Genomic DNA, 15,248 nt, shown 5'->3' with positions numbered 1-15,248 from the left:
TTGTTTTTGTAAATTTCCATTTTGTAAGACCAGGTGGCTTCTATGAGAATGGGAGGTAACTTACAATACATAACTATTTCTGGGAGTTGTTTTTTTCCTGTTTTTGGAGATGTATCAAGAAACCCTTTTTGTGTTGTCCAAGGTTAATTAATTAAGGAGGGCGTCTCTTTATATAAGCTTTGTGCATCATCATGTCTCATAAGTATAATCCATCATATTCCATTCCAATTATTCTGTACGAGTGGAAAATTGTGATTGCCACACTGCTGTGCAATAAAGATGAATGCTGCATTTTCAATATGTGACTGTATTCTATGCTTTTCAGAGTAAACTCCTTCATCAGGATAATCACATTTACATATGCTATTGGACAGGGGTATACACTACAGTTCAAAAGTTTGGGGTCACCCAGACAATTTTGTCTTTTCCATGAAAAATCATACTTTTATTTAACAAATGAGTTGCATAATGAATAGGAAATAGAGTCCAGACATTGACTAGGTTAAAAATAATGATTTTAACTTGAAATAATAATTTTCTTCTTCAAACTTTGCTTTCATCACAGAATGCTCCTTTGCAGCAATTCCAGCTTTGCAGACCTTTGGCATTCTAGCTGTTAATTTGATAAGATAATCTGGAATATTTCACCCCATGCTTCCCCCCTCTCACAAGTTGGATTGGCTTGATGGCACTTTGTGTACCATACGGTCAAGCTGTTCCCTCAACAACTCAATAGGGTTGAGATCTGTTGACTGGGCTGGCCACTCCATTAAAGATAGAATACCTGCTTCTTCCCTAAATAGTTCATTCATAATTTGGAAGTGTGCTTTGGGTCATTGTCCTGTTGTAAGATGAAATTGGTTCCAATCAATCGCTGTCCACAGGGTATGGCATGGCTTTGCAAAATGGAGGGATAGCCTTCCTTATTAAAAATCCCTTTTACATTGTACAAATCTCCCACTTTACCAGCACCAAAGCAACCCCAGACCATCACATTACCTCCACCATGCTTGACAGATGGCATCAGGCTCTCTTCCAGCACCTTTTCAGTTGTTCTGCGTCTCACAAATGTTCTTCTGTGTGATCCAAACACCTCAAACTTCGATTCGTCTGTCCATAACAGTTTTTTCCAATCTTCCTCTGTCCAATGTCTCTGTTCTTTTGCCCATATTAATCTTTTCCATTTATTATCAAGTGTCAGATATGGCTTTTTCTTTGCCACTCTGCCCTGAAGGCCAGCATCCCGGAGTCATCTCTTCACTTTAGACATTAACACTGGCGTTTTGCGGGTACTATTTAATGAAACTGCCAGTTGAGGACCTGTGAGGCGTCGATTTCTCAAATTAGAGACTCTAATGTACTTGTCTTGTTGCTCAGTTTTGCAGCGGGACCTCCCACTTCTCTTTCTACTCTGGTTAAAGCCTGCTTGTGCTCTCCTCTAAAGGGAGTAGTACACACCGTTGTAGAAAATCTTCAGTTTCTTGGCAATTTCTCGCATTGAATATCCTTCATTTCTAAGAACAAGAATAGACCGTCCAGTTTCACATGAAAGTTCTCTTTTTCTGGCCATTTTGAGAGTTTAATGGAACCAAAAAATGTAATGCTCAAGATTCTCAACTAGCTCAAAGGAAGGTCAGTTTTATAGTTTTTATAATCAGCAAAACTGTTTTCAGCTGTGCTAACATGCTTGTACAAGGGTTTTCAAGGGATTTCCAAACATCCATTAGCCTTCTAACAGAGTTTCAAACACAATGTACCATTAGAACACTGGAGTGGTGGTTGTTGGAAATAGGCCTGTATACACCTATATAGATATTGCATTAAAAACCAGATGTTTGCAGCTAGAATAGTCATTTACCACATTAACAATGTATAGATGTATAGAGTATATTTCTGTTTAATTTAATGTTAGCTTCATTGAAAAAAAATGTGCTTTTCTTTCAAAAATAAAGAAATATCTAAGTGACCACAAACTTTTGAACTGTAGAGTATATATAGCAGCAGAAAAGGCGCGATACAGCCAACTGATTAGTCAGCCGATACATGCAGCATTTCAAATATAAGATAAAACAGGAGTGTCACGGTTGTGTCATAGGTGACAGACAGTCATGTGATTTCTGGCAATAGAAGGTCACAGCGTTTGGCTGCACAAAATGCTCCCTGACTTTCTTCCATCCAGCTGCTGTTTATTTCCCTTGCGGGTAAATACGTCCATCTTTGCTGGAGTTGTGCTGGTGAGATTGCTCAGCTCATTCAAACTGTTGTTTCAAGCAGGAGGCTTGTACTCATCTGTAGTATTGTTGCTGAAACCTTGCTAAACTTCTACCGGCGTCATCTCTGGATAAGTGGTTTATGCATTTTCCCCCTGTGTGTCCTCCTTGTGGCTTCTCTAGTGTTTATTGGGGTTGACGAAGAGGTCGTCCCATCCATTCCCTATTTAGGGTCCATCACTAGCAATGCATAGGGTCAGGTATCCGGCTCGGTGCATAGGTACGGAACCTATCTTGGGTGGTGAGGGACCCCAGGGACCAGCGTTAGGTTTTGGTCAGGGGTCACCATCTCCCCTTTCCCTAGACACAGGGTTTAAATACTTTCCTTTCGCTGTTCTCTTGGTACTTCCCCATACCTAGCATGACAACGAGATAAATATTCTCTTTCATAGATAGTGTCCTAGAAACATATAAATGCGATGTACATTTGGGGTTAAAATTATTACATCCAAGAAAAATAAGAAAATAAAAAATAAGAAAAATAATTACATCCAAGAAGATCATCGCATGTATATGTTTTTAGGACACTATTTGTGAAAGAGATTCTCCACCTTGTGTTTTATCTTATGTTTGAAATGCGCATGGATCCGCTGACTTAACGGTTGGCTGTATCGCACCTTTTTTCCTGCTATATATACACCCCTGTCAAGTACCATATGTAAATGTGATAATCCTGATGAAGGAAGTTCCTTCGAAACATGTATAATAAAGCCACATATTGCAGATCCAGCATTCATCATTATTGCCCAGCAGGGTGGCAATACACCCTTTCCACTCCTAGTGGCTATCACAAAGTATCCTTGATACTGGGGCCGCAGCAGCTGTTTTTCCAAGATTTTTCCCGTTTGTCTGAAACAATCCCCCCAGGTGAGCAAAACCTAAATTGTAGGTTCACCGTATCTCACAGTTAAGACCCTATCTTGCTCTTTCTTTCTCCTCTTACTCCAATTATCCTGACATTTTATTGTTCCAATAATATTCCTGTAACAAATCTGTGATATCGTGATATGTTTTTATCTAATCCAAAAAGTTCCTACAAAAGAGGCAGCCTTATGACTAATAACGTGACATTTAGAATGATACCCAAGTGTGTGTCTTTACTCTGCGTCTTCACCACGGTATACCTGTGCCGATCCTGAACGCTACCTGAGTGAGTAAAACTTCTCATCTCTAACACAATAAAAGTTAATTGAACTTAAAGTGAAAACATGAAAGGCAAGTGAAGAATCTATCTTCTGGATCTTATAAAAAATATACCAGTAATAGAGATAATAAGAGAAAAAATTACCAGCTCACCCACCTGAAGAACTACCAAAAGAAACGGTGCAGGGATCAGGACACAGCCAGACCGGGCTGCAGGCAATCACTGAACTTGAAGAAAAAGAAGGGATCCAGCATCCAAGTTCCAATTGAATTAATTTTTTTTCTTTATTCAACAAAGATAAAAGGGTTCTTCCATAATAATAAAATCCAAATTACATGGCAGGGTAGAAAAAACGTTCAGAGTAAGGAGTTGTCACTCCAAAACGCGTTCCGTTTTTCTACCCTGCCATGTAATTTGGATTTTATTATTATGGAAGAACCCTTTTATCTTTGTTGAATAAAGAATTTTTTTTTAATTCAATTGGAACTTGAATGCTGGATCCCTTCTTTTTCTTCAAGTTCAGTGATAGAGATAGTATACTGGAGTTAGGGCTCAGAAACGTCATCAGTATAAGGCCGCTTTCACATTGCGTTTTTACCTACGTTCACTGGTCCCGCCGGGCATCCGTCCAAACCCTCCCTCTTCCCCCGCAAAGCGTGTTTCGGACGCATATGCCGACAAGGCCATTGAGTATAATGGAGAAGATGGAGTCAGCGTGTGCGCTGTCTTGCACCATTTTTGGGCGTATACGATTTCTGCAGGCGGACACCCGAACGCAGTCTACTAAGTCTGGGTGTCTGCCTGCAGAAAACTTATATGCCCGAAAAGGCTGCAAGACATACCACACCGTGACTCCGTCTGCTCCATTATAGTCAATAGCCCCATCGGTGTAGGGGTCCAAAACCCGTTTTGCGGGGGGAGGGGATTCGGACGGATGCCCTGACGGGACCATTGAACGTAGGTGAAAACGCAATGTGAAAGCGGCTTAAGGTCAATGGGGGCTGCAAGAACCAAAGAGCCACTGTACTTGGTAGAATGTTGTTGCCTCTTTGGCTCTAACCAAATACAGTTCCCTTTTCATACAAATCTCTATCAATTATTGTAGTTCTTGATTAAAGCTCACATGTAAATGAACTGCACTATCAGGCACAAATTTTGGACAAAAATAGGACTTTCTTTTCTAAAAGCAAAAGAGGGAACAGTATTTCATAGTGTACACAGTACAATGGCTCCTTCATTCATGTGATCACTGTAGGTCTCAAAGGTTGAATGAGTTGCAATGACTAAGGGGTACTTTACACGCTGCGACATCGCTGCTGATATATCGTCGGGGTCACGTCATTAGTGATGCACATCCGGCGCCGGTAGCGACATCGCAGCATGTAACATAAATGAGAGACGATCAACGAGCGCAAAAATAAGCAAAATTGTTGCTCGTTGACACGTCGTTCATTTCCATAATATCAGTGCTGCTGCAGTACGATGTTGTTTGTCGTTCCTGCGCACCACACATCGCTACGTGTGACGCCGCTGGAACGACACATCTCCTTTCCTGCACCCACCGGAAAAGGAGGAAGGAAGGAGGGGGGCGGCATGTTCCGGCCAGTCATCTCCTCTTCTCCTTTTCTATTGGGCGGCGGTTCAGTGATGCTGCTGTGACGTCGCTGTGACGCTAAACGAACCGCCCCCTTAGAAAGGGGGCAGTTCGCCGGTCACAGCGACGTCGCAGAGCAGGTACGCGCGTGTGACGCTGCCGTAGCGATAATGTTCGCTACAGCAGCGATCACCACATATCGGCCGTACGACAGGGGCGGGTGCAATCGCGCTTGACATCGCTAGCAATTGATAGCGATGTCGTAGCGTGTAAAGCGGCCCTAAAGCTAAATTTGCTTTGGCATATGCTAATTGTGTGACCAGTGGTGTTTAATTCAGTGATGGACACAGACCACAGAGAGCCCTTGTGCAAGAACAGTATATGGGCCACTGTTCCTCTGTATAAGCTGGTTGCTGATTTGATGGTGGTGATGGGCCCCTACCTCTAGGGCCCCTTTGCAGCTGCACACATTGCATCAATGATATGTCCACCCCGGGTTGATTTTATTCTGTTCCTGCTACAATGGATATCACATTTGCTGTTCTGATGGGCCTGTATGATGCGATTGTGCTGATATACAGGATCCAATCTGAACAAAAATTAGCTAAATGAAGACCTCAACGGCGTGCGTAGATCGATACTAGCTAAATGCCAATTGTATGCTGGTAAAACTTTATTGTTATACTGTATATAATGTTTATACTTTGTTTATATAAAAAGGGTTATCCACCTTTTGGGTCTATTTGGTTAATTTAAATGCTTGTTTTGGGGGCAAAAAGTCATTTTTGCAACTGTTTTCATTAAACATTTTGCACACTTTGTCTGCTATAGCTTCTGTGTTGCACATCTATTGCTGGCTGCAAAATGAGTTATCTGAGATTTGTCAGTGAGCTTGCCCTGATGGGCTTCTGGAGAGATTGTAAATCTTTTATCTGTCTTTTTCTGAGCTCCTCTCAGCTGATTTATGAACAAACACCACATTGAGATTGTATGCACAGGGCAACAAAAACCCGTTAAAGCCAAACGGTGAAAATTCTTTAATGAAAATGTATTTTTAACCCTAAATACATTTATTTAAAGAGGATTTTGGTCTTATGCTTAAAGTCTATGTGACTGAAGACTTCTGAATACTTACAGTACGCGCACCACATGCTAAGGGAATTATTTTGTGCTGCTGGCGATCGTGAGTTGACATGTGACCACAAGTACGCGACTTCCATACATACGGCCACATTTCAATTATTGGGTGAGGCTCAGCACATCTAGTCAGCATGTGACCGCTTGCATGCAAATTCCTTACTTGCAGTCACATGACTGCTCTGTCTCACCAGCAACACTGGAGAGTCTTGATAGTGAGCCGTGTGCACTCTGTAAGGATTCAGAAGTCTGCTATAAAATAGTGTTACTGTTTACTGTAGCAGAAGGCAGGACAACCCCTTAATTAAAAAGTAATAATGTCCCCATAAATGAACAACCCCTTTAATATAACAGCAAAATAGTTTACTAAATTTTGGCTAGATGACATTGCTATATCGAGTCAAAGACAAACATGTTTTGTTAACATCTACTTGAGCAATACCGGAGCTGTGGACATCCTAATGACTTTCCAGGAGTCGTGTGCAATTTTAGTATTTTTGACTCTCTCACTTTGCTATCTTTTGTATTCAGAAAATGTACCAAACGTCGGATCACATCTCCTACAGAGCACTTTGTTGCTGTTTCCTTTTTTGAAGAAAAACACTGAAGGTTAAAATTGCCTTAGAGGTTGGATGCAATTTACTTCCCAGCATGGATTTTTTCTATTGCGCAAATACCTTCTGTTAAGTGCTAGAAATATGTGATGTCATATTTGAAATATGATTTTCTTTCAAGTATAATTATTTTCAGGTTTCTTAATCTCTTTGAGGTATATTCTGGAAAAATAGAAGACTCTGCATAATTAAAAATAAAACAGTGGTAGTAGGTCTTTATTAGATCCTAGGCTAAATGAGCAAATTAGTTTATTATCATTCAGAATAATCTTTGAACATCACAATATCAGGAAGGGGCCTTGAAAAAATGGCCATTTTATAAAGCCTTCCCTGCCGTCAAATAAGTACACAGTCCGATGCTCTCATAGAAGTGAGAAGAAAATTGAAAATGAACCTGTTTATTATGATTTTTTTTAATAATAGTTCCAATTAGAGTTGGTGTGAGTTGATATGTAAGACCCAGTTTAGTGGCCATATCGGTAATCTGTGGCCAATGAGCGTCAAACGCCTTTGATGGTGTCGCGCCAGGCTGACTTTTCAAAAGGCAAGCTGGGATGCTGTCAAATAAGAGATAGTCCTCTAAGTGCTCCCATCAATCATACAGTGGTCCCAGATTAGTGACACGGCCTCTAGATCATATCCTGCAAAACAAGTCTCATAATCTTTAGTTTTTTCCTGATTAATAACATAATTTGTTTTCATAACTACATTTTTTTTTTTTTTTGTTAAAAAACCAACTGCTTCTTTTAAATGGGTTCATCCACTACTTTTACAATCCTATCCTTAAAGGGGTAGTTCACCCATATTCATTATTGGCCACATCGATATTATGTTGAGAAACAATGTTTCTCTCAAATATCTTGTGTTGCCAATAGTGTCTGTGAGCGGCGCTATTGTGCTCCACTCACCCCTTTCACGTGACCCCCGGGCTCCATGACCTCTGGGATCCGGTGATGTCACATCAACTGAGGCGGGCCGCAGTCTTCCTGAGTGACTGGGCTGTTGGTGGTGTTTCACCACTCGTATCAGCGCAGCGTCACAGCCCATCATCTCCCTACTCCCTCCTGCTTCACTGCAGAGTGCACAAGCAGGAGACACGGTGGGCTGTGATGAGTGGTGAAACGCTGCCCACAGCCCAGTGACTCACGGAGACTGGAGCCGGCCGCAGTCATGTCTGGTGAACAGGAAGTTGATGTGACAACACCGGATCCCAGAAGTCATGGAGCCCAGGGGTCAGGCAATGGGGAAGAGCGGTCTGCAATAGCACCACTCACAGGCACTATTGGCAACACAAGGTATTTGAGAGAAATCTTGTTTCTCAACATATCGATGTAGCCAATGATGAATATGGGTGAACCACTTCCACTTCTTAAAGATACGTCATCAATATCTGATCAGCCAGGGTCCAACATCCGACATCTCCATCCAACGATCCGTCATTCTCAAGGGGTAGCAGGAAATGCTCAGTTCCAGAGCTGCCCCTTCAACTGATAGTGGCCAAAGGTACTGCACATCAGCCTCCTATTGATTTGAATGGGAGGCAGATGTGCAGTACCGTGCCATGGCCTCTATCAAAAGACGTGACAGCTCTGGAACTGAGCATTTCAGGTAGTGAGACTACCTTCATTTTATAGACAATCATCTTGGCTATCTCATGCACATATTTGACATGCAGCTATTTAGCATATGATTAGTTATGCAGATTCTATTCATGTCATTGCATTGTTACTATCTTGCTCCTGGTGGAGATATTACAACCAGTTCTCACATTCTCTAGTAGCTCAATGTATTATTAGGTTGATTCATAAGTTAAAGGTCATTGGTTTGAATCGAGGAGCAGCCATGAAGAAAATTTTCTAAGAAAAGAGAAACAGCGTTATTCAGCTCATCGATAGCGGTCTCTCAGCCAAGAAAATTGCCAAACTGCATCATGTGAATGCTATGACTGTTTGAAGAATATGAAATGAAGTCCATCCATCCATTCAAAAGCCAAGAGGTGGACGTCCAGGTAAAATTTCAGGAGTCAACAAGTCGGCTCATCTGAAGGTCTATCAGTTCTGACATGACAAACATGGCTGTAGAGGTGGCTTGTATGCTTCAAAATAGTGAAATCGCAGACATCTATGCAAGCACCATGTGACGCACATTACACAAGTCTGGAATGGTGGCCCGAAAAAATGTGAAGAAGACTCCACTTCAGTATCATCATAAGAAGCATTGGCTTGAGTTTTCAAAAAAGTACAAAAAATGGACAGTAGAAGATTGGAAGCAGGTGATTTGGAGCGATGGGATGAAAGTCAGTAGACTAGACTCTGATGGGTGCAAATGAGTCTTAAAGAAACAAGGGAAAAAGGTTCTATGAGGAATAGATCGAGAAATTGAATGATTTGTCAAGTTCGATATAGGAAATTTGATAATATAGGGGTTTTTTTTTTACAGCCAAAGATGTTGGCTAATGGACCAGGATCGATAGTGATCTCAAAGCTGAGCTATATGTGAGTATCCTACAAGACGAGTTGTGTCGTACACTTGAGTACTACGGTAATGAAAAGGAAGACATAGTTTTCCAGCAGGATAATGACTTGAAGCATACGTCACGATTGGCAAACAAATGATTCACTGACAATGAAGTAGAGGTGCTGGATTGGCCTCCACAGCCTCCAGGTCTCAACCTAATTGAACACTTGTGGCTAGAGTGGTAGAAAAAGCTATATACATGCCCAAGTGAGTCAACCAGTATGCACTAACATATAGAAGAGACCTGGCATCAGATTTCAGTCAAGAAATACTTGAATCTGATCAAGAGCATGCCCAGAAGGATTCAGGCTGTTTTGTACGTGAAAGGGGGATATAGAAAATACTAATAAAATAATAAAAAACAAAATTTTGAGGCTCAAAAAAGTAACAATGCAGTGAAATGACATTAATCTGCAATAACTAATCATATGCTAAATAGTTGCAAGTCAAATTTATGTAAGAGATAGCAAGATGATTGTCTATTAAATAAAGGTAGTTTCACGTTCAAATTTGTAGTGGTTGGTGAGAAATGGAGCCTGAAATTCAAAAATTCAAAGCATTGTTACCCTTTTGCTCGTTAGTGTAAGTTGATTGGCCTGTTTCTTGTGTATTCAAGTCAATGGAACTAATTAAGAGGTTACAGTTCATATTTGAGAGCCAAATTATTGCTGGTAAAACTACCAAGAGACAATGATATGTAGGAGAGCCCTATTTCCCCAAAAATCTTGTATTTTGTTGGATGTTAGAGAAACTGGACCCTTACAATATTGTCATATGACATTACTGTGAAAACTGAAAATAAACTGTTATAAAACAAAGTTATTGGTGAAGAGTATATCACAAGGGAACATGGAGGTTAAAGAGAATCTGTCCGCACAATTTTGTAATGTATAATAAAGACATGGCTAGATTGGTGCTGTAACACTCATTAAATTGATACATTTGGTGAATAAATCCACGTTATAGTTTTTCTTAAATCAGCATTTGAAGTTTTCTGCTAATTATATTTTTGTGCGCAGGGGCTGGACTGTACTCTGGGTCTTCTCCTCCCTGTCTGTGATTCCCCGACCCCATCCACCTGCCTCCGCTCTGTGAATATATCAGAAAGATTCACAGCACTTTCTAAATAATGCAAAGGAAAAAACGTTTATTAAAGCAAATTAGTAGAGCGACTATGCTTCGACTATGCCCTGGCGTGGTACAACACCATTTCTGCTTGTAACCCTTTTGTAATCTTTGACTCTATAACAATCTATGTCTTTGCAATAACACAAGCTACTGTGATATTATACATGCTCTGCCATTGTATGTGCACTGTAAACTTGTTTGTATATACCAATTTTATTTACTAGCTACTTGTTTTATTACTTTCTATCCCTGGCTCATTTACCTATGATGCCATACCTCATAGTCTAATTTTCGGCATGCCCATATGAATGTCACAATTTGATTGTTACCCTTTTTCTTTGATGTTTAGCATTGAATACTCTGTAAATATTGTACATATGTATAGAATTTTTGTTTGACTGGGTTACTGTATTTGATATTATTCTTTTTAATTTTGTTTAGTGACCCATGATTAAGACCCGGAAGGGTTGAAACTTTGAAGCATAGTTGCACTATTAAGTTGCTTCAATAAACGTTTTTTTCTTTGCATCATTTAGAGAGTGCAGTAAATTTTTCTGGTACATTGGACAAGGGTCTTTGACCTGTTTTCAATGGCACCTCGAATAACTACACACTGTGTGCAGACCATATTTTGTAACTATACAGTGGAACCTCGGTTTACGAGTAACTTGGTGTGCGAGTATTTCGCTATACGAGCAAAGCTTGCTGTAAATTTGTAACTCAGTTTACGAGCAAGCTTTGTCGTACGAGCAAATACTCACCGCACACACTTCTGGTTCCGTACTTTAACCGCGCTCTAACCTGCTCTTGTAGTCCGTGCAAACACACACAAACATACAAACACACACAAACACGCATGCACACACACATATTATGCTCACCTTACCTTCCGTTCCATCGCCAGCCTCATGGTTCTTGTAGTTCGCTGGTACAGGATGTGTATCGGGTAACCATCGCAACAATGGAGGAATTTTCACTGTCAGCCGCTACTCAAAGGCAGCACCTTTGACGTCAGCGCTCTGGCAGCGGAAGCTTCGGCATCGGTCGCGATGGTTACCCAATACACATCCTGTACCGGCGAGCTACAAGAACCGGGAGGCCGGCGATGGAACGGAAGGTAAGGTGAGCATAATAAGTGTATGTACGTGCGTGTTTGTGTGTGTTTGTGCATGTGTGGAATGGCAAAATAGGGGACCAGGATGGGACATTGAACAAGTTGTGGAACGAATTGTCTGAGCTTGCATTATTTCCTATGGGAAATTTTGCTTTGCTATCGAGTAACTTGGTTTACAAGCACATTCCCAGAATGGATTATGCTCGTAAACCAAGGTTCCACTGTATTCCAATTTGTTAATTAAAAGGTACTGCTGAACAGAGGAGGGAAGTCATGCAATGACCGGAGCAGGTGGAGGGGGTGAGGAATCATAGACAGGGAGCAGAAGGCCCAGTGTACAGTCCAGCCCCCGTGCACTGAAATCTAATTAGCAGAAAAATTCAAATGGTGAATAAAAAAGAACAACAAAGCGGCTTTTGTCACCAAAGGTATCAATTTAATCTGTATTACAGCAACATTAAAACCATGGCTTTACTTTATATTACAAAATCATGCTGACAGGTTTCTTTAAATCTGGCCACATACCTAACTTTACTTATCAAAATATTGCAGTTCTGGTCCTGTAGCAGCTGAGATATGTATTATGAGATTATACAGCAGCTGATGTGTGTATCATAAGGTTTTGCAGCAGCTGAGGTGTTTATGATGAGGTTCTGCAGCAGCAAAGATGTGTATTATAAGGTGATGCAACAGCTGAGGTGTGTAGGATGAGATTCTGCAGCAGTTGAGGCATGTATGATGACTTTCTGCAGCAGCTGGGTTGTGTATGATGAGGGTCTCCAGCAACTAAGGTGTGGTAGTGGTGTTGTAAGCCAATAAATATAAATTATAATGTCTTAAATTTCTTTGCTTTAGGCCTCCTTCACACGTCCGTGTCTCCGGTACGTGTTTGGTCCATTTCCTCACGTGCTGGAGACACGGGCACACGTAGACACATTAAAATCAATGGGTCTGCGCTCACGTGCGTGTTTTGCCATGGACCGTGTGTCCATGTAAAGCATACGTGTGCCCGTGTGCTCCACACGTAGACATGTCTGTTTTTCTCCGGCATCACGGGTGTCACATAGACTGCACACGGACCACACGGATGTGATCCGTGTGACACGCACCGGAGAAAACAAAAGTGTCTGTGAAATAAAAATAATTTCTATACTCACCGTCTCCAGCGCTGCTGTCTCTGCCGTTGCTGTCACTTGCTCCCGACCCCCGCTCATTATGTTCATCGCATATTCACTTCACTGTGGCCGGAAGCAGCAGTAGCGAGGGGTCGGCAGGACCGGAGACCGAAGATCAGCACCACGAACAGCGACGCCAGGGACAGGTGAGCAGAAGTTCCCGTTCTCCGTGTGTTATCACGGATAACATACGGAGAACACGCATGTGCCATAAACACGGAACATGGAGAGCAATACGCACCTTGACAAGTCCGTGATTTTCATGGACGTGTGAAAGAGGCCTTAAGATGTTTTAGGTGAAAGTTTGACATCTATTAGCCATGTAATCTTTGCATCTTCTTTGAATGCCATTGATGGGTTGTGTAGATGTGTCTTGTAAATATTTTGGACCTTTCTAGAAGTTTATTCTTCTTCAGACACTGCTATTATAAATGTACTTACAATATCTGGTATCTTAATAATGACCAGTAGCGTACCATTATGAGAAAGTATTGAAGGACCCATCTGGCTCCTGATTTTCTCGGATCGGTGTATGCCAAGTGGAATCAAGATTGCTGCCCTACAGGCCATCAGATAGGTGAGGTTAGAATAATGAGAGGTTAACTAGAATATCCCTGGGAAATATAAACTCATTTTTTATTGGCTAGGTAGTTGTTGCAAAAAACCCATTCTCCTGAATTTCATTGTTAGCGCAATCAATATTCCATTACTGGATGTTCCAGTTACTCCAGGAAGTGCAGGAAGATTTTAATGCATTGAATTATGCATGCAGCTCTCATTCACAGTCACTGAGCAGACAGAGGACGGCTGTGAGATTTTTCTGCAAGTCACTGCAGTGAAATACAGTACGTTCCTACACACTATAGCTATGGCTTGGCTGGAAGGCTAAGAGGACATCAAACCGGTGCTGAGGACATAACATGTCTGCCGGATGGGGAGTTCTACAGCGTTCACAGAGTGTTGCAGTGTAAATTTACATGCGAGTTATTGAGGGAAGGACAGAGGATGTTCTGTGCATGACTTTCCTTGCTGAGAAGATCACATTGTGACTATTCCATATTTCTGCTGCAGACGCTTACTATGTGGAGCATTTTGATGGGACAGATCTACGAATTTCATCAATATTCACAATAGCCAACTGGTGCCGGTGTCCAGGTAAGATGCATCTATTCTTTTCTTAGCTTTTAAAGGAGGGTGTATGTGGACACAGATGTATTTCAGTCCCAAAGTACAGAGTCAGGATTATTTGATAGCTTCAGACGCCCATTCTGCAGCAAGTTCACTGCAGTATTCCATAAATTGTGTTATGCATGAGTAAAGCTGGCTTAATAACGGAGGGATTGATTTATTATTATAACCAGCCTACATCCTTTGTAATTCTTCATTAGGATTCTCATCTGAGCTATCCATTTACATATAGCTATGCTCCACAGACACATTTTACTCTATTTTCAATGTTCTGATTCTAGCAAAGCCAAACCTCCACATTCCCCTATAATTGGATTTGTCATTGAAATAATGTTTTACAAACACTGTAGCAATGTCTATCTCTGGATTATTAAAAAAAGTTACCTAGGGCACTTCCAAATTGCTTATACGTAAACTTCTGCATGCTGTTTTTTTTTATATATAACTTGAAAACAAATTTTTGGACATAAAAAGCTATCTTTAAAGGGAATTTGTCTTGCTAAAAATGGTATCATATCTGCCGGCTGGATGTTATTGAGCAGGAGGAGCTGATCATGTGGAAATACATTTTTATAGGAAAAGATTTTGAAAAACCTTGTATTTTACTCATTGAATTCCCATGGTGTTTATATGAGTCCAGTGGGTGGTCCCTGTATGACATCATTACTAGTAGAACCGCCCACTGGACTAGTATACATACAAACAACAGGGATTTCAATCAATAAAATACACTGTATACAGAAACTTTTCCCACAAACCTATACTGTATATCATTCTGCTCTACATCTCCTTTTATATACCATGCTGTCCACAGATTGGACTGCATGTACAACATGACGGGTTCTATTTAACGGCAGACTGGCCCATCACAGTCAGGCATTAGGGGATTTAGATTGCATTTGTATAAGCTACAGATTAATATGGAAGTACAAGATAGTCAAGTGTGTGAATTTAATATGGGTTGTGATTCTGCCCCCATTGTAGTGTTTTCAGTATATAGCCTATAGGTCACGTGATTGGGTGGGGTCTGACCATCAGTATTATCTTGAATCAGCAAAAAAAGGCCACATTGTATATACTTTATTATGTTGGCAGTGCTTGACTCGAGGATTCAATGGCATGGCTTCCTGTACCATGTACTAACCCTTTAGGCCCAAAACACAGTTTTTCTTGGAGTGTTTCATTTACTTCTGGGAAAGACACAGCGATTCATGAAAGCAATCCTTATCCATTTCCCCTATTATGCTAAACGCATGACACAAAGGGTCAACCATTTATTTGAACATCTGGCAATACACAGCTCTGTTCACTCCTGCCTTTTTGAGTTTTGTTTCACTAATCCATTCTAGTAAACAGAAAAAGCATTA

At 41.0% G+C, this 15,248-nt stretch overlaps 1 protein-coding gene across 2 annotated transcripts in view; it reads left to right on the top strand.

Moving 5' to 3' along the window:
• CNTN1 (contactin 1) overlaps positions 1-15,248 on the top strand; it is a 308,991-nt gene that overhangs the window by 85,632 nt on the left and 208,111 nt on the right. The window contains exon 2 of one of the 2 annotated variants that reach the window (XM_075344989.1): positions 13,765-13,848. The exons of the other annotated variant lie outside the window; for it this stretch is intronic. The gene's annotated coding sequence lies outside the window, so the exon portion shown is untranslated. The remainder of the gene's footprint in view (positions 1-13,764; positions 13,849-15,248) is intronic. 2 annotated transcript variants of the gene reach the window in all.

The sequence above is a fragment of the Anomaloglossus baeobatrachus genome, chromosome 4 (assembly GCF_048569485.1).
Source record: "Anomaloglossus baeobatrachus isolate aAnoBae1 chromosome 4, aAnoBae1.hap1, whole genome shotgun sequence".
Lineage (NCBI taxonomy): Eukaryota > Metazoa > Chordata > Amphibia > Anura > Aromobatidae > Anomaloglossus > Anomaloglossus baeobatrachus.
The sequence above is the reverse complement of the archived record's forward strand: the minus strand, read 5'-3'. Positions and strand labels throughout refer to the sequence as shown.